The sequence below is a fragment of the Schistocerca gregaria genome, chromosome X, assembly GCF_023897955.1.
Source record: "Schistocerca gregaria isolate iqSchGreg1 chromosome X, iqSchGreg1.2, whole genome shotgun sequence".
Taxonomy (NCBI): Eukaryota; Metazoa; Arthropoda; class Insecta; order Orthoptera; family Acrididae; genus Schistocerca; species Schistocerca gregaria.
The window spans coordinates 427,746,400-427,773,535 of NC_064931.1; the positions used below are offsets into that span (position 1 = coordinate 427,746,400).

Sequence of the window (27,136 nt, forward strand, 5' to 3'; positions counted from 1 at the left end):
GATTGGATTGTCTTGGCGGAGGAGAACAGACAGCGGGGTCATCGGTCTCATCGGATTAGGAAAGGAAGTCGGCCGTGTCCTTTCGAGGGAACCATCCCGGAATTTGCCTGGAGCGATTTAGGGAAATCACGGAACACCTAAGTCAGGATGGCCGGACTCGGGATTGAACCGTCGTCTTCCCGAATGCGAGTCCAGTGTGCTAGCCACTGCGCCACCTCGCTCGCTCGTCACCCGTGTGCTCTATCGGGTTTAAGTTGCAGAAACTGGCCGGTCAGTCGATTCGCCGAAAATTCTCTCATTCTAAGAGCCTCTCCTTCTGCACTGTTCGATGTGGTCGCGTATTGTCATCAATAAAACTGAAAAGAGGCATATGGGCAAGAGTACTTAGTCATTATAACGTCGATTAGTGAGTTTACTGTGTTATGCCTCCACGCACCGCAGCACTTGGACTACCAAAATGATAATGTAAGGCACCCAGGGAAATTGTTGAATATGATCGTTTGGTGTGCCTTGCGTTATGGTATGATGAAGCATAATACTGCATGGGCGCACTGACCTCCACATCTTTGAAAACAGCACCCCAGTCAGCATTATTGAGACACAGTACTCCTTCACCTTGTGCGTCTTTTCAGGGGTGCATTTGGCCCTAGCATTATTTTTATGGATGACAATGCGTTACCACATCGAACAGTGCAGTTGGACGACCTCTTGGAGCTAGAAGATATTCGGCGGATGGACTTATCTGCCCGTTAGTTAGACTTCAGTCCGATGAAGAAAGTGTGGGATTGGTCGAGGAGACGTACTGCAGCACGTCTACATGCAACAATGACCATCCAGCAGCCGCCATCCACGCCGCATGCGGAATGGCACGCCCTACCACAACAATTTCTTACCAATCTGGTGGCCACAATGGAAGCACGATGTAGAGCATGTACTGTCCTCCGTGGGTATCACACACCTTGATTGTTGTACTGTAGTAGTTCCTCCTAAAGACGAGAACACGACAAGTGTCACATCCTCATTTCCTAGAAACTCTGCTCGGTGGATGAGGGGTCAAAATAAAATACTGGATCGTTTCTGGAAAATTGTTTTAACCGAAAACAATTTCAAATAATTCACTCATTGCCGGCCCCAGTGGCCAAACGGTTCTAGGCGCTTCAGTCTGGAAACGCGCGACCGCTACGGTCGCAGGTTCGACTCCTGCCTCGGGCATGGATGTGTGTGATGTCCTTACGTTAGTTAGGTTTAAGTAGTTCTAAGTTCTAGGGGACTGATGACCTTAGATGATAAGTACTATAGTGCTCAGAGCCATCTGGCCCATTTTTTAATTCACTCTTTTTTTTTTCTTCATTCATCTAACATACAGTTACAAGATGAATACGGACAACGTTATATCAGTATACACTGGAAAACATTTAGTAATCTTCTACAGCCTTGAGTATATAAATGAAAAACAAAAATAAAAGTAACAATTGGGTTTCGAACACGAGGAGCAAAATTAAAAAGCCGCAACGCGAACCACTGTGCCACCATCTCATCTGAAAATACCGTCCCACAAAACATATATAAAATACATGGAAAATAACTCGAAAACTTTGACAGTCGTTTTTTTTTTCAGAAACTGTTCGCTCATTCTGACTGCTCTTCCACTGAGGAAAGTTCCTAGGGTGGTGACACTGGCTGTGTTCTCCTAGTAAGTATGCTCCAATTCTCATCGAGTTACATTACTTGGCACTGACATATCACGCGAAAGCTACTTTCATCCTTACGTTTTGGACGAAACTGTACTAACAGTCTGTCGTGTGAATCAACATCATAATTTGCACATATTGTAAGAGAAATTGTCATAAGAATACGTGTAGGATTATTAAACATATGTGTATAAAATTATAAATATTAAGTTTAGGATGGAATTTGATGGAACAGCGGCAGACTAGGGTATTGATTGGGGAATGGGCCTTATGAAAGTGCTGAGATAGCTGATGCAAATTGCAGAGATGCAGAATCCTGCATTTTCGTATCTTTGTTTTGTATAATTTCGCCAGAAATCCTCACTGAGACAGACCATCAGAGCAAAATCGGATTAACCTGTGGTCGAAGTGAGGTAACCAACGTTTCCACAATCTCATAGCCTTGAAAAATTACGGCATATCCACCTCAGTGAGCTAAGAATTTCTTTATTTGAAAGGAACGCGGAACGTGTTGCTTGCCCAAAGAGTGGTTTTTCATTCCTGTGTGAATGAAGTTAACAATAATGAATTGCAACATGTAGTTTTAGAGTCTTCACTAATGCTTAAAACATTGCCCTGATAATGGCTCAAAAATAAGTTTACTGTAGAAATTTAATAGTGAAGCACATGCATTTGTCTGATAGTTGAAACAAGTGTCAAGGGAAGCAATTATACACGAGAGAGTTATTAAGAAATTTTTTGCTTACTTTTCTAGGTCTGAGAAATTTATGAAAATGTGTATTTGTTGTTATGGCTTAATGAACCATAATTATTCTTAGAGTCTTCGTTTTCTTTTGTCAGTCGTTAAGATTAGTTCCCCGCTTTCATTCACCTTCATGTCTGTGTTTGCATACTCGCACTGCAAATCGGGAGCTGAGTACTAAGAAGCATTTTATCAAAATTGGTAAGATACCGTCTTGCACTGCACACTGCAAGTGCGGCAAATGATATTTGGTTTTGTACAGTCAGATCGTTATTCTAATAGTTACAGGTTGCTGAGCAGGCCAGCGTTTCATGGGTACAGGTACGTCAATAAACTTAATTACTCCCACATCTCGTGGTCGTGCGGTAGCGTTCTCGCTTCTCAAGGCCGGGTTCTCGGGTTCGATTCCCGGCGGGACCAGCGATTTTTTCTGCCTCGTGATGGCTGGGTGTTGTGTGATGTCCTTAGGTTAGTTAGGTTTAAGTAGTTCTAAGTTCTAGGGGACTGATGACCTTAGATGTTAAGTCCCATAGTGCGCAGAGCCATTTGCACCATTTTTTGAAACTTTTTAATTACCATCAAAGCTCATGTCCATCGTAAGACACAGTGATTGCCCGAGAGTTTTTTGTGAAAATATCGGTATCAGTTCTGGGCTTAATACCAGTAAAAGGTTTCAGTGAAGTGCTCTCTTGTAAATTTTCAAGTAGATCTATCAGTCAGATGTGTTAATTTTTTCATTCATTTTGTGTGTAATTACAGTAATAGTTCTGGTACAGCGATTGTTTGCAAAACTAAAGATAAAGATTTATAATATTCAGGGCCAACATTTTAATCTGAGGCATTTTGTTTTTGCAGTCAGATAGTATACATAAATTTCATTGAAAACGAATTGCTCTCTTGCAGACAAATTATTTGATAGACCGACTAGCCTGGATTTCGCGTCATTTCACGTTGAGCTTCACATATTTCTGTTCAAAACTAAATTTTCACATAGTACTGTTGCCCTATGCCGAAATTTACTCATTTCGATATCAAAATAGGTTTTACACATTTCTCAGATACCAATCTGACACCTACAAACACGAGTTTACATAAACACGAACACATTTCAAGTCGAATGAAACACAGCATATAGCTGCGGGCCGTGCACAACTTTAAACCGGCCATGGCTCTCAGATCAACTGTTGATACCACTTGCTGCAAAAAAATTGTAGATGAAAATCTTTATTTATATCGAATAAATTTTCACTTCCCGAGATACTAGTAGCAGAGTGCACTGAACGGAGCTAGAAAATGGCTGCGATGTCGATTCTCCTTCGAATTGCGTAACTACAAGTATCAAGCTCCACTTCGTTCATTCGCCGAGCGCAAACCGACGCCAGCAAATAGAGGAGCGCTGATGTTACCGCCCATGCTGACTCGCTGTTTCTCCTCACGGCGCCCCTCCAACGGCTACAAAGTGGGGAACCGCAGTGGAGGTGGCCACGGTTGTCACTGCGCTTGCGCCTTTCTTTTGCCTAACAGAATCGCCGGTTTTATACAGGCTGTCCTACTTATCTTGACCACCCTAAATAAATGATTGTCCACATGTAAATTACAAAATGTATCAAGAAAATGCTCTTTAGCCGTCAGGGGGACATCAATCAGTACGATTGCCTCCGTTGTATCTTTGTTTTTTACAAAGATATGAACAGCGGTGTGACTTTTTTAAATGACACCCTGTATTCTTCATTCGGCAATTCATTTCCTCTCCTAAAGACCTATTCAAAAATGTATCACAGTGTACCATTCACTCCTCGTGATGACTGGGTGTTGTGTGCTGTCCTTAGGTTAGTTAGGTTTAAGTAGTTCTAAGTTCTAGGGGACTGATGACGATAGATGTTAAAGTCCCATAGCGCTCAGAGCAATGTAACATTCACTGAAACACAACGTTATTAATTACCTAACATAATATTGACTTTGATCCAAGGATCACAAACTCGTCCACTTTCTCGAGTTGTCAGAAAACAAATGAAAACGAAGTAAAAACATAACACAAAATTGACTTTGACTCTGCTGAACCATTTCCCTGGAGTAGAACATTCAAAGGTGCTGAAAGTGGTGACTCTGGACACCCATACACCGGTGCACTCTTTGGATGAAAGAATTATTTACTGTTTCCAGTGTTGCCTGCTTAAGAGAACTGCAAGCAAGCATGATATGTTCCTGCCTATTCTCTGGAGTTGTTGGAATATTGCGATAGACAACGTCTTTAATACATCCTCAAAATAAATGTTCAGAGGATTTCAATTAGGAGACCTAGTAGGTCAAGTAATTGTTCTTCCTCGATCAATCCATCTGGCAGGATACCTTTGGTTCAGATCACGACGTACACGCAAGGTATTATGTGCTGGACATCCATCGTGTTGATACCACATAAGCATTCTGGTTCTTAGCAGCACTTCATCCAGAAGAGGAGGAAGAAGTCGCTTGAGGCATGTGGCATACGCTCTGAGATTTAGACTACCATTGATGAAATAAGGGCCAATAATTTTAGTACCAAGCATCCCACATCAGTCGTTAACTCTGCATTGACGCTGATGTTCCACCTGTGTAAGGCACCGAGGGTTGTCGCTGGACCAATGATGCACGTTCCTTGTATTTACCTGTCCTTTGTTTGAGAAGAAACATCGATAAGTAGAACATTGGAGAAGAAGTCCGGGTTGGCGAGGATTTGCTACCGTGCACACTGACAGAACTGTATACGATTCTGGAAATCATTGCCATGCTATTCTTGATGTAGGTGTAGGTGTACATGGTAAGGATGGAAGCGGTAAAGTGTAAGAATACGATGTACACTGGTTTTAGGAATGCCAGTCTCGTGTCCAGGCTGTCGTATGCTCACATGTTGATTCATAACAATGGAAGCGTGAATACTAACGTCGGTATCTTGTTCTGTGCGAATGCTACGACGATTGCGTTGTCGTGGATTGAAACTTCCCGTTTCCTGAAGCGTCGCCACAAGACGAGAAAACATCCGTCGGGAACTTGGGTTCTTGTCAGGATACCGCTCTCTAGACAGTTCTGCTGCCTGCGTAGCATTTCGCCTACCTTCAACAACAACAACAACAGCAGCAATAAAAGAAACGTTATGTCGATGCAGTTTGTAGGAAGGATAGCCTTTACTGTATGCCTACTCTACACAACAGTATTTAGAAGGACTGAACTACTGTACTAAATGTACCTGCACATACATAAGAAAACAGTATTGCGATTTGTGTTCTGCTAATTTACATTCCCCAAAGACGAGTAGCTTCTACCTTCTCTTCGTTGGTGTACATTCTATTCACACAACTCTTCAACTGACGATGGTTGACGGAATGACGGGTGTGCATTCTACTTACGTTTACATTTGTCTTCTGTCAACGTCAGCATGTAGTTGTGTTCCATTACCCCGATGATGATAATCATGTTTGTTTTACGGGGCGCTCAACCGTGTGGTTATCAGCGCCCGTACAAATTCCCAACCTTTGCTCAGTCCAATCTCACCACTTGCATGAATTATGATGAGGACAACACAGCATCCAGTCATCTCGAGGCAAGAGCCATGGCCTCGAGTACCTGCACTAAGCGCTAGGAGCGTCAACTCAATGTTGTGTTATGTAAACGTTGTGTTTCAGTGAATGGTACAATGTGATACTTTTTAAATAGGTATTTAGACGAGAAAATGAATTACCGAATAAAACATACAGGGTGCCATTTAAAAAAGTCATACTGGTGTTCATATCTTTGTAAAAAAGCAAACCTGACGGCTAAAGAAAATTTGCTTGAAACATTTGCATCTGGACAAACAGTTATTTAGGGTGGTCAAGATAAATGCGGCACCTTAGTAAATGAGACGTTCACATTGGCATCTGTCATTGATAGTCAATTCATCGCTGTCTGTGTGTGATAATCTTGCCACGCGGTTCTGACTGCCGCTACTTTAAAGTCAGGAATTGATTAAGATAAATAAATGTCCTTGCTGCTACTACAACTTTGAATCTTATCGTTCACTAAAGTTAACAATCTTATGCAGGTTACACTTTCAATAGGATTTCGAAAGAAGAGAAAAATGTAAGCAACTCGCTACAGACTTTCACGTTCTCCTTTTGAGTCCTTTATTTCAGTTCACAAGTTTCTAGCTGTACTGCAAATCAATCCATTGTAATGTAGTATTCATGTTGTCTTCAAAGCGTAGGCAGGGGCATTTATCACTCCTCCACCACTCCCCCTTAAAAATCGAAACCATATAGTGCCCTGCCTGATAGGCATGCCAATTCGAAACCGGTTTGAAGACAGCCGCAGCATGTAATGGTTATCGGCTAGTAGCTAGTGTACCTAGGACCATTTCGTCGCCGGCCGCGGTGGTCTCGCGGTTCTAGGCGCGCAGTCCGGAACCGTGCCACCTCTACGGTCGCAGGTTCGAATCCTGCCTCGGGCATGGATGTGTGTGATGTCCTTAGGTTAGTTTGGTTTAAGTAGTTCTAAGTTCTAGGGGACTGATGACCACAGCAGTTGAGTCCCATAGTGCTCAGAGCCATTTGAACCATTTCGTCATTTATCACGAAACTAACATGAGCTGCCCCCTACCCCAGGTCATATCCTAATCATTCGTAATTGTGCTAATATGTTAACGTTAACGTTGTGTTCCACGATACTAAGTGTTGGTGAAACGTTATAAAACACAGAGCTGGGGCAGTATATATCTTTATGGTGTGGAAATCAGTGATCAGCACTTGTGTGGTGTACAACTCGGTTTATGTTGCTGGAGATCATTGTGGTGGAAATGAATCGCACAGGTAAATATTCCAGATTAAAATGTCGTCCATTAGCAGGATTCAAATATATGAAACCGAAATGACAGCCACCGCACTAGAATTCGGTTAAGGAACCGCACGCACACACCGAGACAGAAATTCTTGTCATCTTCTTTCGACTGTGCTTCTGGATCAGCATATTACTTGATCTACTCTGATCCAGGCTCATCATTGAGCCTGTCCGAGTATCCTTTCCGGCCACTACAAAGCCACGCGGTGGAAAGCATGGCATTCAACCATAACGCTTTCTTTGGACTACGCAATCCCACGCATGTGGGTAACAGGCACAACGATAGACAAGTGGTCTAGGACACTGGTCAAACGATATGAAAGAAATTTTGCTAACACATGTACGACGGCTTCCGTGGCCAATAGCTTAGAATTTTAAGTACGCAGGAGTCGAAAATTGGTAAGCCTAGCCTAGATCCATGCTCGGCGGCATAGGTTCTGTATGGATCCCCGTAAGCATTTGTCGGTATTTATGTTACTGCTGGCTGATGGACGAAGGTGCTACTTTTTGGAAGAGTCTCTGGGTAATTAGACTTGACTCCTGTAATACTGATTGACTGCCGATAGACTAAAGACCATTTTTGACAACGAGCGACTGATATGGGTTTCTTTGGATGTACTAAAGCTCTCTGAAAATGGGAATGAAATACATTTTAGGGTTGTTTGCGATTTTTACTATTCCCCTAAGAAAAATATTACCGAACTGTGTCTGGTCTTTTTTGTACTCTATTGTTACTTTCATTCTGTAAACTATGCGCATTAACTCATTCCAGATCTTATTAGTCACTGACTGGTCGTACTTCACCCTTGCACAATGAATTCTTATCCTATAAGCGACCATACCGATTCTTCGGCTAACATATAACAGTCATTCTTATTTTCCAAAAGCTGTCAGATATTGAGGTCACATAAACCTCTTCCACTAAATAATCTGTGTAGTTTCTTAGTTTGTAACGTCTTCTTGTCGTCTTTTCCGAAGTTGGACCCTGACGCTCTGGAAAGACGTAGTCTTACGTCCCGCACTAACACTTAAGCTTTTTGAATTCACGTAAGTGTGTATGTGTGTTCTGTGATTTTTAGAGAAAAATCCCATCCGTTGTGTTGGAATAAGCCCTTCCATACTCCTAATAAATCCCCTATATTCGATAGGAAACTATAAATCCCTCTGCCCTCTCTTCCATACTCAATAATTGCCTCCACTCGTCGAGAATCCTTTCTTTTTGTATTGTTAAACGTTGTTGCTTCCCACAGTTTCCAGAAGTGGTTAGCGTAATGTGTTTAAGAAGTGCACTATGTGGTCAAACGAGGGTTCATTGCGTTTTTTACCGAGAAGACAATATTTATGGTTTGTTTCTGACAAAATACCAACCTCTTCAAGAGAACAAGTATCTAAAGAAATTTCTGTAATAATAACAGTCTGCATAAAAATATTACCCATGATATCGACCATAAGAAAGCCAATATTGAACAGTTAGGAGTTTACAAGGCTACTTCCAACTAATCTCAGGCAGCACACACTGACCAAAAAGGAGAGAAACATAAGATCGGATTCCAAGTAAATCTACCGCAGGTAGGTGCAGGGTACAGCTTCAAAAACGATGATACTATTTATTTGCTTAACTCATTATCCAAACGTTAGACCACGGACATCGTGGAGGGACTAATTACATAAGTAAATAAGATCAAGAACGATACCAAACTGATGAACTGAGTGACAGAAATTCAGAAAAACACGTTTCGCAGATATTTAACTCAGCTCATCACATAATAACTGTATGTTACCACCAGCACTCTTCTGTAAGTATGTATACCGTATATTGTAAACACTTAATTTATAGGAAGTAGAAAACATAGATATTTGCTTGCAGTACCTTAGTTTCTTCAAAAACCTTGTCGCGTATTGCTTATTTAGTTTTATAAAATACTTGACTTGCCATCAATATTCCTTTTTTTAACCATACCATTTCCTTCTACCTCAGTACTATAGGCAAAGTAGCATACATTTTAATATGACTGTATTATTATATATCAGGCAGATGGAAACTAACTGAAGCAGCTGTAAGAGCAGATTACGTCTTTGAGTGCCAAAATATTCACAGACTTCCTGAGCTTAATATGAGTGCAATTTTGTGGTTACGTTACGATAATTTGTTCGGCTCTAATATGCTAAGCTTTTATATGGATCACACACACATTGAGATAGTAGGTATGAGTGCAATGTACATACATAAACTTCACGTAAACCGTAGTGAAAAATGATATGTGACTTGCAAACACAGTATGAATGTTCAACAAAACGAGGACAAATGCTTGAATATCGCGCATAAGTGCTGTAAGATACCATAAAAAATGTCCTAAAAATGGTTCAAATGGTTCTGAGCACTATGGGACTCAACATCTTAGGTCATAAGTCCCCTAGAACTTAAAACTACTTAAACCTAACTAACCTAAGGACATCACACACACCCATGCCCGAGACAGGATTCGAACCTGCGACCGTAGCAGCCCCGCGGTTCCGGACTGCAGCGCCAGGACCGCACGGTCACTGCGGCCGGCTCTCCTAAAATACTGGCAAGTAATACATTTGCTCGCCAAGAAATGTACTAGGTATATTTACCATACCTTTTTAGGGGCGTCTTAGATCTTAAAGTAATGCAGACCCTCACAAACGGACAACAAACTAACGATAAACGAGTTAAGAGTAGACTTAGTAATTAAAATAGTACACACATCAAAAGAAGTTTTGCTTCACTCCGGTTCCCAGAACTCCTGAAGAAAGACATTCACTGTGGATATTGTATCACAGACACAGTCCCCTTTGACTGTTCAGAGACGTAACTAAACACACGCAAAGATGTAAACAACCATGCATGAGCAGAGCCTACCAGACTGAGGGCGTCCGACAGCCGATGAGCTCCAGTCATTCAACCAGGAAGGAGGTACACGGCTCGTGTTGTTTGTAGCTCAACCATTCCTAGACGTCCAATACCGCGGTTCGATCGCGTCCACATTGTTACTTTGTGCCAGGAAGGGCTCTCAGCAAGGGAAGTGGCCAGGCGTATTGAAGTGAACCAAAGTGATGTTGTTCAGACATGGAGGAGATACAGAGAGACAAACTGCCGATAACATGACTCGCTCAGGCCACCCAAGGGCTACTACTGCAGTGGATGACCGCTACCTAAGGGCTATGGCTCGGAGGAACAATGACAGCAACGCCACCATGTTGAATAATACATTTCGTGCAGCCACATGACGTCGTGTTACGACTCAAACTGTGCGCAATAGGCTGCATGTTGCGCAATTTCACTCCGGACGTCCATGGCTAGGTCCATCTTTGCGACCACACCATTCAGAGCGGTACATAGGGGCCCAACAACATGCCGAACGGACCGGTCAGGATTGGCATCATGGTCTCTTCACCGATGAGTGTCGCATATGCGAAGAACCATAAAATTGTCGTAGACGTGTTCGGAGGCAACCCGGTGAGGGTGAATACCTTAGACACATTGTCCAGTTAGTGAAGCAAGGTGGAGGTTCCCTGCCGTTTGGGGTGGCATTATATGGGGCCGATGTACGCCGTTGGTGGTCATGGAAGGGGTCGTAACGGCTATACGTTAAGTGAATCCATCCTCTGACCGATAGTGCAATCATATCGGCAGTATATTGGGGGCATTCGTCTTCATGGACGACAATTTGCGCCACCATCGTGCACATCTTCTGACCGCTCCACATGACTGGCTAGCGTGTTCTCCAGACATTAACCCTATTAAACATGTCTGGGACAGTCTGAAAAAGGCTGTTTATGGACGACGTGACCCACGAGAAACTCTGAGGGATCGACACCGAATCGCCGTTCATGAGTAGGACAATCGTGACCAACGGTGCCTTGATGAACTCGTGGATAGTATGCCACGACACATACAGGTATGCATCGGTGCAAGAGTACGTGCTACTGGGTATTAGAGGTACCTGTGTGTACAGCAATCTGGACCACAACCTGTCAAGATCTCGCTGTATGGTGGTACAACATGCAATGAGTGGTTTTCATGAGCAATAAAAAGTGCGGAAATGATGTTTCTGTTGATCTCTATTCCAATTTTCTGTACAGGTTGCGGAACTCTCGGAACCGACGTGATGTGTGTAATTAGGTAACGTCTTTATCTTTTGTAGTCCTGTCGTCCTCAGTTGTGTATAGTAGTACAGTATGCTGATAATTTTTAGTCTGGTACCGTCTAACAACAAAACTCAGTATTAGTACTCAGTTCCTAGAGCTGTGAAATCTGAAAACAAAATTTCAAACGGCAGTTACACGAAGCAGAGCAGCGATGACAAAGGAACAAAAACACAACATGTAGATCAATATCCACGAAATCTGCCTTGCAAAGAATAAAGCGAAAATCGTAAGGCACAAAAATTGTGTTTCATTCAGTTGTGATTAAAGTCCCAAAGTAAAAATTATCAGCGTGCATAATAGTATTTAGGTGTTTTGTTTTCCTTGACGCATGAAGATGAACACCAGTGGCTAGTCACTTTGCGTAAAAATTAATTTCTTAAATATAATATTTCGTAGACATTATGAATAGTGGAAAAAAGAATAAGTTATAACATACCGTCGACGACGACCCTTCAGAGACGGACTACAATCTCGGATCGGAGAAGAATGGGGATGGAAATTGGCCGTGCCCTATCAAACGATGGTTGTATCTGTAAGATAACCCAAACACGCAGGTCTTCTGAGGTCGAGATAAGGAAGAACAGTGCATTTTGGCCATGAGGAAAGAGATACATCATCATGGTGGACAATTACATCTTATCTAGATAACGAGTGTTTGATGTTATGTTGTTTAGTAACAGGAGATACCTGATTTGTGAATTTTGTATATGTTCATGTGTAGTAGTTTCCCCTGTAAAAATTAGTTCATATCGTAACGTTCCGGGAGGTGTGTGAAACACTTATCACGATGTGACGAGTAGCCAGGCGGAAGGAGCCGATGTAGCGCATCTAAAAATCACTGCTGCAGCCATATACCACTTAGAATCATAGTCTATCTCTCATACACTGGGTGTTTCAAAAATACACAGATAAACGTCGAGGAAATGTAGAGGATGGTTTGAGGAACAAAATGAGGATGGGAACTCGTGCCCGGGAACGTCATCCAACGAAGCTACAGAGCGTCGAAGTTATAAGCACCGGTGCCTTTATATGTATGTACGTACAGGATGATTCTGTGATGCTATTAGAAACTTTCAGGGATGATGGAGAAGGATGAATGTATAAATCTGACGTAGGGGACCCTGGTCCGGAAACGAACGAGTCCAAAGTTATAAGCGAAAATCGTTCTGAGAACTCTGACAGTGGAATACATGTACTAGTACTTTTGTTACGAAGATTGTAAGGTAGGTAACTTTCAGAGGGGGGAGTATGGACCAAAGAAAGGGAAAAATGTCAGTTAAGACTGGGTCCTAAACTGCATACCTGAGTAGCTATTGCGACTGTTTCATCTTCGCTAGTGTAAAACACAACTCTTCTATTAAACAACTGCTCATAGCTCTTAAGGTACACATTTAAGTCGTCACATTTAATAGATTTTTTCCTTGTTTTGATCCACACTACCACCTCTCAAGGCTGCCTACCTACAATCTAATAACAGCATAACGGGTACATTTATACCACTGTCAAAGGTACCAGAACGAATTTCGCTTATAATTTTGGACACGTTCGTTTCTGCTCAGGGTCTCTTACATTCAACTGATAAATTTACTCTTCTCCACCATCTCTTAAAGTTTGTAACATCCTCAGGGAATCACCCTGTATACACATACATATATATAGGCGCCGGCACCTGTAATTTCGGCGCTACGTAGCGTCGTTGTATGACGTTTCCGGACATGGACTCCTATCCTCAATTTTTCCTGAAGACACTCTCAACATCCCTCGAAGTTTGCCGCTGTAACTTTCGAAAATTCTGCATAACGTTAAAACAACTAACTATTCCATCAATAGCAGAATTGGCAGTTTTCTCAAAAAGGCAATGATTGTGTACCGAAAAACGGTTCTATTGTGAGAAAAAAACTCTTTAACCATGAGCTTTTTTTGGGAAAATTGTAATTTTTCTTTTAAGTCTGTTACTCTCATTTATCTCCACTGCTGTAAAAAGACAGGTCGTTGTTCAACGTTGTTACCAAAAATCTGGAAAGGAAGTTGATCGATTTACTTCAGAGTTCTACATGAGACTAGAATAAACGTTCCGAAGGACAAAGGCAACGTATCTGCATATCTGATTTGTTATTAGGAAAAATCTCCAAACGTCCTTGACCAATTTACCTCATATTTTTACACGATACTCTAGTAAATGGCCGGGCATACATGGGATACTTTTTTTTTTTTTGGAAACACTGTTAGCAAAAATCTCGAAAACTTATTGACCGATTTTCTTCAGAGGCGCAGTGTCTATATTTTTAATATATATTTAATATAAATGTATGCATACTACACTAAGGGGAAACGTTGGTAGCAGAAAAATCGAAAATTTCTTGACTGGTATACGTCAAAATTTTTAAACTATGCTTTCATCAACATTCGGTCGATCATTAGCTACGTACGTTCATAATGTACGTTTTGTCTGCTAAAAACAACTGCGAGAAACTAAATTCTGTGTTGTGCAAATGTGCGGTTTGGTTTTCTTTCTCAAAGTCAGTTTTAACTGCGGTTGCAATGCATTTAAACATTTAAATAAGTTGTTTCTTGCATGTATGTTCTTTTTTCTTATATATAATTATAAACTAAAATTGTGTAAACGACTGTGTAATGTTTCTTCTTCACAGTCAGTTTCAACAGAAAGCAGGACAGCTATATTTATGATTTACCGGTTTACGATTAGAAAAGTACCACGGAACGTGAATCGTTCGAACTTTGTAATCCCACCCGCTTGCAGATGAAAATCACCCGAAATACTGTCAATGAAGCTACTATCCTCACAGATACAGCAAAAATAGAGGTCTCTCATTCTCTGTAGACTAATGATCCCAAGCCATTTAAGCGACGTCAGTTCCCTATTAAGGATTCGTTGGCTATAACAATAAACAAGGCTTAAGCTCAGAGAGAGGGGGAAGAGGAAATGACAGAGAATGGAAGGGGAAATAGACATGGAGAGGCGGAAGGAAGAACTGGACAGAGTGTGGAGGGACGAGGAGGTGGGGAGAGATAGGGTGAGGAGGGGATGGACAGAGAGAGGGGATAGAATGTGATTAGAGAGGGGGAGGAGGAGGAGGGGGGAGAGAAGGTGACGGACAGAGAGAGGGAAAAGTAGATCAGGACGAATATCCAATTCTCATATATATTTAGCAACTGCAAAGCATTACCGCATTGGCTAGTATAAGAGTTTAAACTTCTAGAGCAATAAATAGAGTGTAGCTGTACAAGCGTATTGTGTTCGAGCTGAGACACATTATTAAGGCTTAAGCTTATAGCTTACCAGAGATTGCATAGTATATAGTACCTCACTGCTGAAAACTTGAAAAAGTATTTCGTATCGTAGTATCCGCTGCTCCTACCGCTTTAATCACACATACTGTGGATACGCTGGAACTCGACACATGACACTGCGAATCCAGCTGTAAAGTTAGATTTTCGATAGGAATCTAAGTATTTGGCTGATTTTCTGAGTCATGAAATAAGTGTTTTCTACCGATGAATAGAGTAGCTCGATTCTATAGTAATTTCGCATTGCCTTCACAAGATCATTCGTTTCTAAGTGCTTTGGATACCAACGACACGAGAAGGGGAGATGAGGGGTAGAGTGTGCGTATCTGCGCATGCGCTGGAGTATCTTCCACTGCACTGTCGCTACCGCCTCCCACTCTTCCCAGAATCTGCGCAAAACCGCGAGAGCGCCGAGCAGAGGCGCAGAATCTGCAGAAGCTCCCTGGTAGGCGGGCTTCCGGAGCGCTGGTGGAGCGTGATTGCTTTTCGGTGGAAGGTAAGACTGCAGTTACCATCTAGATTCTCACTATTACTTTGGATTCATTTTCCTCTCTCTATACCCCCTAAAGAGATACTGTTAGAGCGTTATTCTCTATTCATATTTAATATTTGCAGACATAAAATCCGCGCGGGATTAGCCGAGCGGTCATGGGCGCTGCAGTCATGGACTGTGCGACTGATCCCGGCGGAGGTTCGAGTCCTCCCTCGTGTGTGTGTTTGTCCTTAGGATAATTTAGGTTAAGTAGTGTGTAAGCTTAGGGACTGATGACCTTAGCAGTTAAGTCCCGTAAGATTTCACACACATTTGAACATTTTTTTTAGACATAATGGGAAACATATTATGGCTGATTAACAGCTTGTCTGTGAAATAGTTACATCTTAAATATTCTGATATATTGTTGTTGTTGTTGTCCTTCAATCTGATGACTGGTTTGATGTAAGTTTCCCTAATAGAGTATCTTGCACAAGTTTCTAATTTATGTATAGCAAATGCAACCAACACACAACTGAACATGTTTCCATTAGTCAACCCTTGGCCTATATCTACAATTTTTACCCCATGCACTTCCCTCCATTACCAAATTGACTCTACCTTAATGCCTCAAGCTTTGTCATAGAAACGTGACCGTTCTTGTACAAGTGCGTGTTGCCTAGTAATACACAAGTGTTTTCTATTCTGTTCTCAATATCTGTTGAGGTATTAGGCTACGTGTCATAAATATTACTCGGTGGACTTGCAAGCTTCACCGACTCAAGTTGCAACTTCTGCTGCTAGAGAGCTTCGAATTGTAGCATGTAACACGGTGGTGTGTAACGTAACTATGTAGAAGAGTGAGAAACAGTGTTCTGTAAACGAATTTCTAGCCGTCCACGCATGTAGCACCCTCTCCATCAGCATGATAATGACAGACCATACACGAACGCTGCGGCATCTGCAAAATATCCGATACCTTGGGTTAGACAACTGCCTGGAGAACGTTATCTGTGTACTGCCAGTAGTGAAGTACGGAGGAGGTGGTGTTACAGAAAGGGGGGGTTTATGTTGTCAGGGTTATTACCTTATAGTGCTTAAGCAAACACTAAATGCAGAAGTATATGAACCCATTTTACAGTTGGGCACGATGACTGATTGTATCACTATGACTGTGCACCCTGTCATAATGCAGCGTCCGTGAGACAGTGGTTTGTGGGCAATAACATAACTGAATTGGCCTGTCTCCCCAGCGTTCTGAAGTCCCGAACAAAACTCAATGGAACACCTTTAAAATGAGATATAACGTCGACTGCGCTCCGGGCCCCAGCGTCTACGGTCGCTACCTTCTCTGGTTTCGGCTCTTGAGAGAGATTGGGCTGGTATTCTTCCATAGACATTCAGACACCAAACTGAAAGTGTCCCTAGCAGAGTTCAAGTCGTCATAAACGCTAGGAGTGGACACATCCCAAATTAACGTCCAGTAACAGGTATCTGGATACTTTTGATGAGATAGTGTGTAACTCACATAACAAATACAGCTTTTTTATGTTTCCTCCTCCCGATGATATATTTCATAACATCATATGCCTCACCTCATCTTCATCCACTTCTACGATTCTCATCGCGTACCATTTCTTTATAAAGCTGTTAATGTTAATTTTTAGACCTTTTTATTCACTTTTGCCAGCTTCACTTGCTGAATTGTTATAGTTTACCCTTCAGTCAATCAAATGCATTATATTGGGTGCTCTCCAAGGATTCTTAACGGCCTTTTCTTTGCCTTGTTCTTCCTAGCTGCCTTCAGTATTCCATCTCTCATTGGTAATCATTCGTCTTTATTTTATTTCTTTCGCTTGTTTCAGTCATCCGTTGCCTAGTGCACGTTTTAATTTTAACGAATTCCCATTTGTTTATGTTTGACTTGTCTTCAATTTCTTTAACTTTAAGTTGCATTTTTAACACATAAATTAAAGTCGCAACACATATTTGAATCTGGAAATGTTTTACATTTCAGTGTCTGGTTTCTAAATCTCTGTCACGACCATTATTGATGTATCTGAAACTTTTAGCAACTCCTGGACTTTTCCACATATACAGCCTTTTTTTACAATTATGAAACAGCTGTAACAACGATTAAGTGGTGCTATGTGCAAAAATCTTTCATTCCTTTCCTCCAGCCCGTGACCTCCGACTATGTCTTTTTCTCATCGTTTTCCTAGTACCAAATTCGAACCAATTATGAAAATTAAATTTTGGCTCTTAAAAGGTAACGAACAATTTCCTTTTATCTCCTCACACATTTTTCAGGCACTTCAAGATCTGCATTACTAGTCGGCATAAATACTCTAAGTACTAGACTGACTCGTGGCTTTGTGTCTGTCGTGGCTGTGATGAACCGGTAATTGCGCTGTCCACAGTTGTTCATTCATATTCCTCCACTGATGAGCTAAGACATTATGACCATCTTCTTAATAGTGTGTTGGTCCACCTTTCGAACGTAATACAGCAGCAATTGTATATGAAATTGATTTGTCAAGTCCTTGGTAGGTTTCCGGAGGTGTATGATCTTAGGTGTCTATGTATAGGTAACACAGTTCCCGTAAATTGCCGGCTGGTGGATTGTGGACGGGGACCTGGCGCCCGATAGCCTCCCAGAACTGTTCCGTCGAGTGCAGATCAGATGAAACTGGTGGCCAAGACATCAACATTAGTTCATTACCGTCCACCCCAAACCACTTTGTCCGCCTCCGTAGCCGGTCAACATAGAGAAATAAATTCTGACAACCGCTTCTGGGGCAGTCTTTTTCAAGTTACACTTTATAACAACAGCCACACACTTTCCCAAGGCGGTAGTGGCTTGAACTATCCTCTAAGTCATTTCAGCTGTGTTTACGCCAGATCTATTTTCAGTTTCTTATCAGCTACTAGAAATTCCTTTACTAAACCCCTGTTCAGTGCCTCTAGGCAAGACGACACGCCTTCAGAAATAGTCATGCCTGAAAAGGGAACCCCCGCGGCACTATGTGCAGTCGGATTTCAGTATATGAAGTTACATAAGGATGAATTCCTTCATCGTTACACAGTTTTTATACCAACAGGCTTTTCAGCAACCACCACCAAATCCTCTTTACAGCTGTTATCCGCCTACCAAATGGAGCAGAGTTTGGCGAAATGTTCCTAAAAAATTCCTACCATCGGATGCGAGATTCATTTGGTTATATGTAATCTGTGAGGAGATTCCAACTTGAGTGAAGTTGCACGACTTAAACCTGGCACCAAATCCTTTCTGCAGAAAGCGTCAGTTGCAGGATACCCTCGCACATTTCTTTAGATCAAAATGCAGTTTGCCCGTGGACTAGGAAGAAACTGGCTTTAATTACTAGGACAATCACTACCACCATCGATCTGAACGTCACTGTACAACCGGACTGCGCAAGTTTCAAGGACAAAACATCGGTCGCGTACTTGGTACGCCGCTTATTTTATTCACTATTCGATTACCACACCTACTCCGCACTTATTACACTACCAATCTTATCTGCAAGAGCAACATTGGATCGAAGGTGCGGAAGGAAATAGACTGAGCCGTTACAAAAGTTTTTAATTTTATGTCTCTTGGTTTGCACTGACGAAGGATAGAAGTTGGAATTCAATGAAGACCGGCGACGCTCTTGGAATGCAAATGGCCTTTGCTGGACCAGAACGAATTTTAGAATCCAGAAGAACGAAACTTTTTCTGTTTTATTTTTTTTCCTTTTCAACATGAAGAAGTTTAACTTCTAGAATTAAGACCAAATAAGAAAAAGATGGGGAGAAACAAGGAAGAAAGCACGTTGAAGAATATAGGAGGGGAAGCTAGCCAGCGAAGACATTTTTGGAGAGAGACAAGATGGGCTTTAAGGGGAATGGACTGCCCAATTAATAAAAGTAGTTCAGTAAGTAGAGCAATTTCCCGTGAAGGCCAAAAGTTCTGGGCTCTGATTTCAGTCTGGCACACTGCTTTAATCTGTCAGCAAATTTCAATGATTTTCTGCTTACTGTGAGTAATTCAAAACAAATGACAACCATTCGTGTCTTGCCACTGCAATCGACAGTCTATTATAGATCTTCGTGCGACCATAGTGTTTTTAGCGATCATGGAACATATCTTTTTGTTCGGAAGCAGCTGTTAGTTAAACTGAAGCCTTGACCAACGAAACGTTAAAACGGTAGGTCAATCCTCAGAGTGTGTGATTGCCGTGCCGAGAACGTGGTTTCAGTCCCCGGTGCTGCCATGGATATTCAATTGGTGGGAGGACTGGAACGGAGTCCTTTCGGTGTCCTGGCGGCAGTCGATGAAGTACAGTACTTGAGTGGGAAGGAACGGCTCCAAGTTCTGTAGAACCGTTAACGGGCGGGAGAAGGGTGCGCTAGCCCCATATACATCCACACAGTAACCTAATGACGTCATTGGTTTTAGTATGATTTTATTTGCTCCTTATTAATTATTAATTGTGCATAAATTATTAATTATAAGTAAAACCAAATGGGCTACAATTTAGATTCCAAAACTGTGTTCGTATTACAATTTTCCTTTACGTTTTCTTGCTTTGTTTGAAGCAAACTAATCGATTACGTTATTGAAGTTAAGTTAAGCAGCTGAGTCATATTCTGTCGATAAGATAGATACATTTGACAATATTTTTTCACACATACTCGGCATTAAGTAGCATTTTACCACCTGTATTTTCCTAAAACTGTGTTCACAAGGTCTTGCAGTCACTGACATTGCCATAAATATCCTCAAAGCTATTTCGACATATTTAACCCATACTCTGAAATAACTTTCAGAATCTTCACATGGGAAACCGTATCAATACTCATATTCAGCTATTGCATCTGGAAATTGAAAGCAATTATATGGTAAACTAGCTTCTCTGTATCACTATCTCTGCTATGTTCGGCACTACTGGAAGTGAAGTAAATTGCACAGCCTCTCCATCCTGTCTGCTTCTTCCACAGTCTCATGTCATTACAGTCCTCAGTCAGCAAAAAATCGGAAGCCTAGGTCAAATACCATATTTGCTTCAGGGTCCCCTACAATACGGTAATGAAGCAGAAGTAAGAACCTACCGTTGAACATGAGTGAGCTGTGTAGGCGGCAGCTGTTTGAACACAGTTGCTGTGGAACCAGCTCGGATTAGAGCCAACTGACGTTTGTCCTACATGATAGCCTAAGAGCCATTGACAGGCATTTTTTAAAGTTTTTAAAAGCGTTGCAATAAGTACCACATCCAGGCCTGTTTAGCCAAATTTTCAGTAATAATGACGACATCTTGACATGCTGATACATCGCGTTATCCTGGATGTTCATCCATAGACACAGATCTAACTTCAGATGGCCCATAAAAATGGGATACGGCGACTATGGTGCATGTTAGGTAAAATATAGTATTAACTGTAATTTCATACTTTTCACAGTTCATATGGTTGTTTAAAACTATGTGTTAGTCAACATTCGTTGTTGAAATTTTCACTCAGGCAAGTACTAGCTTGGGCACAGACCGGCAAAACAGGCCCTTTGTGTGCAGAAATGAGATGTCCTGCACTTCATGAGACATAAGAAATAAAACGTACATGCGTTTGGGTCCACGATAAATGAGTCATAAATGGAGTGATCCATGTCATACAAACACCTGGGAGTGAAGTTTTTTTGATATGTGCGTTAAAAAGAAAAAAGGGCGCACTGTGAAGGGGAATGGGACGGAACTCGATAGATGTGAGATGCGGTATACATGTACAGACGAAATCATAACCATTTAAGAAAGACTGGATGATTCTTTCAAGAAAATGAGCTTAAAAAATTGCTCAAGTCAGTAACGTTTTGGATCACCTCTGGCCCGAACGCAAGCAGTTATTCGGTTTGCCATTGCTTGATAGAGTTTTTGGATGTCCACCTAAGGGATACCGTGCCAAATTCTGTCCATTTGGTACGTTAGCCGGTCAAATCCCGAGCTGATAGGAGGGCCGCGCCCTTAATGCTGCAAACGTTCTCAATCTGGGATAGAACGACGACATTGCTTCCTTAGGCAGGTTCTGGTAAGCACGAAGACGATCAGTAGAAACTCTCGCCGTGTGAGGGCGGTCGTCATGTTCTGAAATGTAGGCCCACGGTGACTTCCATGGAAGGCAACAAAATGAGGCTTAGGATATCGTCGTCGTACGGCTGTGATGTGAGGGTGCTGCGGATGACAACCAAAGGGGTCCTGCTATCGAAAGAAATGCCAGCCTAGATCATCACTTCTGATTGTCGAGCCGTATGGAGTGTGACAGTCATGCTGGTATCCCACAGTTGTTTGGACAGTCTCTAGACACGTCTTCATTGGACATCGGGGCTGATCGAAGCGGGACTCATCACTGATGACAATTCTACTCCAGTCGGTGAGATCCCAGGCCGAAGAAATGTCTGGAAACGTCCCAGACAGCGCTGGGATACCAACATGGCTGTCGACTACCATATGGCCTGACAACCAGAAGTGATGCTCAGGGGTGCCATTTCTTTTCATAGCAAGACCCCTTTGATTTTAATTAAATGAAACAACAAGTTTACTGTTACCAGTCACTGTTAATTTATCTCCACGACGCGTTTCAAAGGTTTAAACCTCCATCATCAGGTGGATATACATTTGTTAAAATGACATTTGTGTGTGTGTTGTATTACATTTTTTGGAGGAACTTGTGGCACTGCCCCTTTGATTGTTATCCACGGCACTCTTACAGAACAGCGGTATGTCGACTATATTCTGTGCCCCGTTTTGTTGCACTTTATGGCAAGCCATCCTGGACTTACATTTCAGCAAGATAATGCCCGCCCGCACACGACGAGATTTTCTACAGCTTGTCTTCGTGCTTACAAATCCTCACCGAATATATACCCAACTGAGGATTCTACAACCAGCTCGGGATCTTGACAATCTAAATCGCCAGGTGGACAGCATACCTCAGGAAGACATCCAATAACTCTATCAATCAATGAAAAGCCGAGTAACTGCTGGCATAAGGGCCAAAGGCGGGCCAGTGCGTTATTGACTCTCTCAATTTGCGATGTTTTTTCTCTTGAATGAATCATCCAATGTTTCTGAAATTGTAATGATCCAGAGCCGATAGAGAGCATCATGGCTGATACAGGGATTAGTGATCACAAGGTCGTTGTAGCTAGGTTCAATACCGTTTCTTTCAAATCCATTAATTTATTTATTTTTTTAAAAAAATTTATTTAAAAAAGCGGATAAAGTGTCACTAGAAGCCTTCCTAAGAGACAATCTCCATTCCTTCCGAACTGATTATGCAAATGTAGACGAGATGTGGCTCAAATTCAAAGATATAGTAGCAACAGCAATTGAGAGATTCATAACTCAGAAATTGGTAAGAGATGGAACGGATCCCCCGTGGTACACAAAACAGATCCGAACGCTGTTGCAGAGGCAACGGAAAAAGCATGCAAAGTTCAGAAGAACGCGAAATCCCGAAGATTGGCTAAAATTTACAGACGCGCGAAATTTGGCACGGACTTCAATGCGAGATGCCTTTAATAGGTTCCACAACGAAACATTGTCTCGAAATTTGGTAGAAAATCCGAAGAAATTCTGGTCGTATGTAAAATACACAAGCGGCAAGACGCAGTCAATACCTTCGCTGCGCAGTGCCGATGGTACTGTTACCGACGACTGTGCCGCTAAAGCGGAGTTATTGAACGCAGTTTTCCGAAATTCCTTCACCAAGGAAGACGAATGGAATATTCCAGAATTTGAAACACGAACAGCTGCTAGCACGAGTTTCTTAGAAATAGATACCTTAGGGGTTGCGAAGCAACTCAAATCGCTTGATACGGGCAAGTCTTCAGGCCCAGATTGTATACCGATCAGGTTCCTTTCAGATTACGCTGATACAATAGCTCCCTACTTAGCACTCATATACAACCGCTCGCTCACCGATAGATCTGCACCCACAGATTGGAAAATTGCGCAGGTCGTGTTAGTGTTTAAGAAGGGTAGTAGGAGTAATCCATCTAACTACAGACCTATATCCCTGACGTCGGTTTGCAGTAGGATTTTGGAGCATATACTGTATTCAAACATTATGAATCACCTAGAAGGAAACGATCTATTGATACGTAATCAGCATGGTTTCAGAAAACATCGCTCTTGTGCAACGCAGCTAGCTCTTTATTCTCACGAAGTCATGGCCGCTATAGACAGGGGATCTCATGTTGATTCCGTATTTCTAGATTTCCGGAAAGGTTTTGACACCGTTCCTCACAAGTGACTTCTAATCAAGCTGCGGGATTCGTGATTTCCTGTCGGGAAGGTCGCAGTTCGTAGTAATAGACGGCAAATCATTGAGTAAAACTGAAGTGATATCAGGTGTTCCCCAGGGAAGCGTCCTGGGGCCTCTGCTGTTCCTGATCTATATAAATGATCTGGCTGACAATCTGAGCAGTTCTCTTAGGTTGTTCGCAGATGATGCTGTAATTTACCGTCTAGTAAGGTCATCCGAAGACCAGTATCAGTTGCAAAGCGATTTAGAAAAGATTGCTGTATGGTGTGTCAGGTGGCAGTTAACGCTAAATAACGAAAAGTGTGAGGTGATCCACATGAGTTCCAAAAGAAATCCGTTGGAATTCGATTACTCGATTAATAGTACAATTCTCAAGGCTATCAATTCAACTAAGTACCTGGGTGTTAAAATTACGAACAACTTCAGTTGGAAAGACCACATAGATAATATTGTCGGGAAGGCGAGCCAAAGGTTGCGTTTCATTGGCAGGACACTTAGAAGATGCAACAAGTCCACTAAAGAGACAGCTTACACTACACTCGTTCGTCCTCTGTTAGAATATTGCTGCGCGGTGTGGGATCCTTACCAGGTGGGATTGACGGAGGACATCGAAAGGGTGCAAAAAAGGGCAGCTCGTTTTGTATTATCACGTAATAGGGGAGAGAGTGTGGCAGATATGATACGCGAATTGGGATGGAAGTCATTACAGCAAAGACGTTTTCCGTTGCGGCGAGATCTATTTACGAAATTTCAGTCGCTAACTTTCTCTGCCGAATGCGAAAATATTTTGTTGAGCCCAACCTACATAGGTAGGAATGATCATCAAAAGAAAATAAGAGAAATCAGGACTCGAACAGAAAGGTTTAGTTGTTCGTTTTTCCCGCGCGCTGTTACGGAGTGGAATGGTAGAGAGATAGTATGATTGTGGTTCGATGAACCCTCTGCCAAGCACTTAAATGTGAATTGCAGAGTAGTCATGTAGATGTAGATGTAGATATATGTACATCATATCTGCCGATTTCCGTCTCGTTTGGATATTCCCTTCGTGATGCGTTGTACCTTTTTTGTCTTAGAGTGTACACGGTGAAAGATCACTAAGGCTCAGTTGCGTATAAAACAGATATCAGGCTGTGTTTCATATTTAAGACGTTGGGAACTGCTGTTTGCCTAGGAATTATATTGCTTACAAAATATTTTGAGCATATATATTAAGATACTGTTAAACTACGTGGGGTCTGTACCGGGTAGGATTAACTAGGGACGTCGAGGGTATGACCAGATTTCAGCGCTAGTGGCTTCTCTGCCTTCTACGAGAGACGCCGAAAATACACAGGATCTACTTAGATAATTGAAAGGGTTATTTTTCACAGCGGAATCAGCCAGTATCCTTCAGCTACAAGTGTGAAGGTAAAATTAGCCTATCAACTGTTCGCTCACAGGCATATGACCGATGAATTCAGCCGCTCTCCACTCGTGAATGGATCGAGTTGAAACTTTAACGTATACTGAAATAAAAAATACCGTTTTTTCGTCAGCAGTGCGTTAACGTAGCTTTAGAGTTCATCGACAAGTACTTAGTCGGTAACTTTTTCAGATAACCGATACATGTTATCCCAATATCTTTCTCTTTGTAAATAATTTCTACGCAGATACTTTGAAAATTGTAGTAGCTGCTGGTCACCAACGAATTTCATGTCTTGTGAAGCATCCTACCCAAATGAGACTGGAGTACATATTAATCAATGTGGTTTATTTATTGTTTGTACATTATGCAAGAAGCATTAGGGATAATTCAATATTCGTCTTTATGGCCACTACATTATTGTTATTGTAGTTATTATTATTCATAATGACATATATCTAACACTAAGATGATTGATAAGGATCCAATTCATGTCTGTTTAAAAATAGATAACTTGATTCTAGATATCACCCACCCGCGAGACATAGTAATATATTAAATAGTAGCAAACTATATACAGTCTCAGCTTCTGATTTGCGTTAAAAATGTAGCAGGTATTTTCCTAATTTGTTTGGCGTTGGATGGTGGAACCTGCTATGTTTTAATTGTTACTGATTCATGCTTTTCTCCCGTGTTATTAATATTTAAAAAATGGTTCAGATGGCTCTGAGCACTATGGGACTTAACATCCGAGGTCATCAGTCGCCTAGAACCTAGAACTACTGAAACCTAACTAACCTAAGGGCATCACACACAACCATGCCCGAGGCAGGATTCGAACCTGCGACCGTAGCGGTCGCGCGGTTCCAGACTGAAGCGCCTAGAATCTCGGCCACAACGACCAGCTGTTATTAGTTTCAGTTGTATGACAAGTTCCTTTTGCGTGGAATCATAATGTTGTAGAATGACAGAATGTCGTAGATTCAGGTATTGGACTGGAGGTACACCCTCAAACTGAGAACCACCCCATCCACATATAGTACCTCAACAGTTTATCGTAGTATTCGAACCAGGGTGCAGCATGAAATGATAACCCAGTGTTCTGTTATTTAAGTTGTGACTTATTACAAAATTGTACATCAACATCTACGTGATTACTCTGCTATTCACAATAAAGTGCCTGGCAGAGGGTTCAGTGAACCATCTTCGATCTGTCTCTCTACTGTTCCACTCTCGAACGGCACGCGGGAAAAACGAGCACTTAAAATTTTCTGTGCGAGCCCTGATTTCTCTTCTTTCGTCGTGATGATTTTTTCTCCCTATGTAGGTGGGTGCCAACAGAATGTTTTCGCAATCGGAGGAGAAACTGGTGACTGAAATTTCATGAGAAGATCCCGTCGCAACGAAAAACGCTTTTGTTTTAATGATTGTCACTCAAGTTCACGTATCATGTGTGTGACACTATCTCCCCTATTTTGCGATAATACAAAACGATCTGCCTTTCTTTGTACTTTTTCGATGTCATCCGTCAGTCCCAGCTGATGCGGATCCCACACCGCACAGCAATACTCCAGGATAGGGCGGACAAGCGTGTTGTAAGCAGTATCTTTAGTAGACCTGTTACGCCTTCTAAGTGTTCTGCCAATGAATCGCAGTCTTTGGTTTGCTCTACCCACAATATTATCTATGTGATCGTTCCAGTTTAGGTAATTTGTAATTGTAATCCCTAAGTATTTAGCTGAAATTACAGCCTTCAAATTTGTGTGACTTATAGCGTAATCGAAATTGAGCTGCTTTTTTTTTTTAGTACTTATGTGAATAACTTCACACGTTTCCTTATTCAGGGTCTATTGCCACTTTGCGTACCATACACATATTTTATCTAAATCATTTTGCAAGTAGTTTTGCTCGTCTGATTACTTTACAAGACGGTAAATGACAGCATCATGTGCAAAAAACCAAAGACGGCTATTCAGATTGTCACCTATGTCGTTAACTTAGATCAGGAACAATAGAGGTCCTACAACACTTCCTTGGGGAACGCTGGATATTATTTCTGTTTTACTCGATGACTTTCCGTCTATTACTACGAACTGTGACCTTTCCGACACGAAATCACAAATCCAGTCGCACAACTGAGGCGATACTCCGTAGAAACGCAATTTGGTTAGAAGACGCTT

At 41.8% G+C, this 27,136-nt stretch overlaps 1 protein-coding gene across 1 annotated transcript in view; it reads left to right on the forward strand.

Moving 5' to 3' along the window:
- Positions 1 to 15,217: 15,217 nt before the first annotated feature.
- Positions 15,218 to 27,136, forward strand: part of LOC126299328 (uncharacterized) — a 95,252-nt gene continuing 83,333 nt past the window's right edge. Inside the window, exon 1 of the mRNA XM_049991157.1 lies at positions 15,218 to 15,259. The gene's annotated coding sequence lies outside the window, so the exon portion shown is untranslated. The remainder of the gene's footprint in view (positions 15,260 to 27,136) is intronic.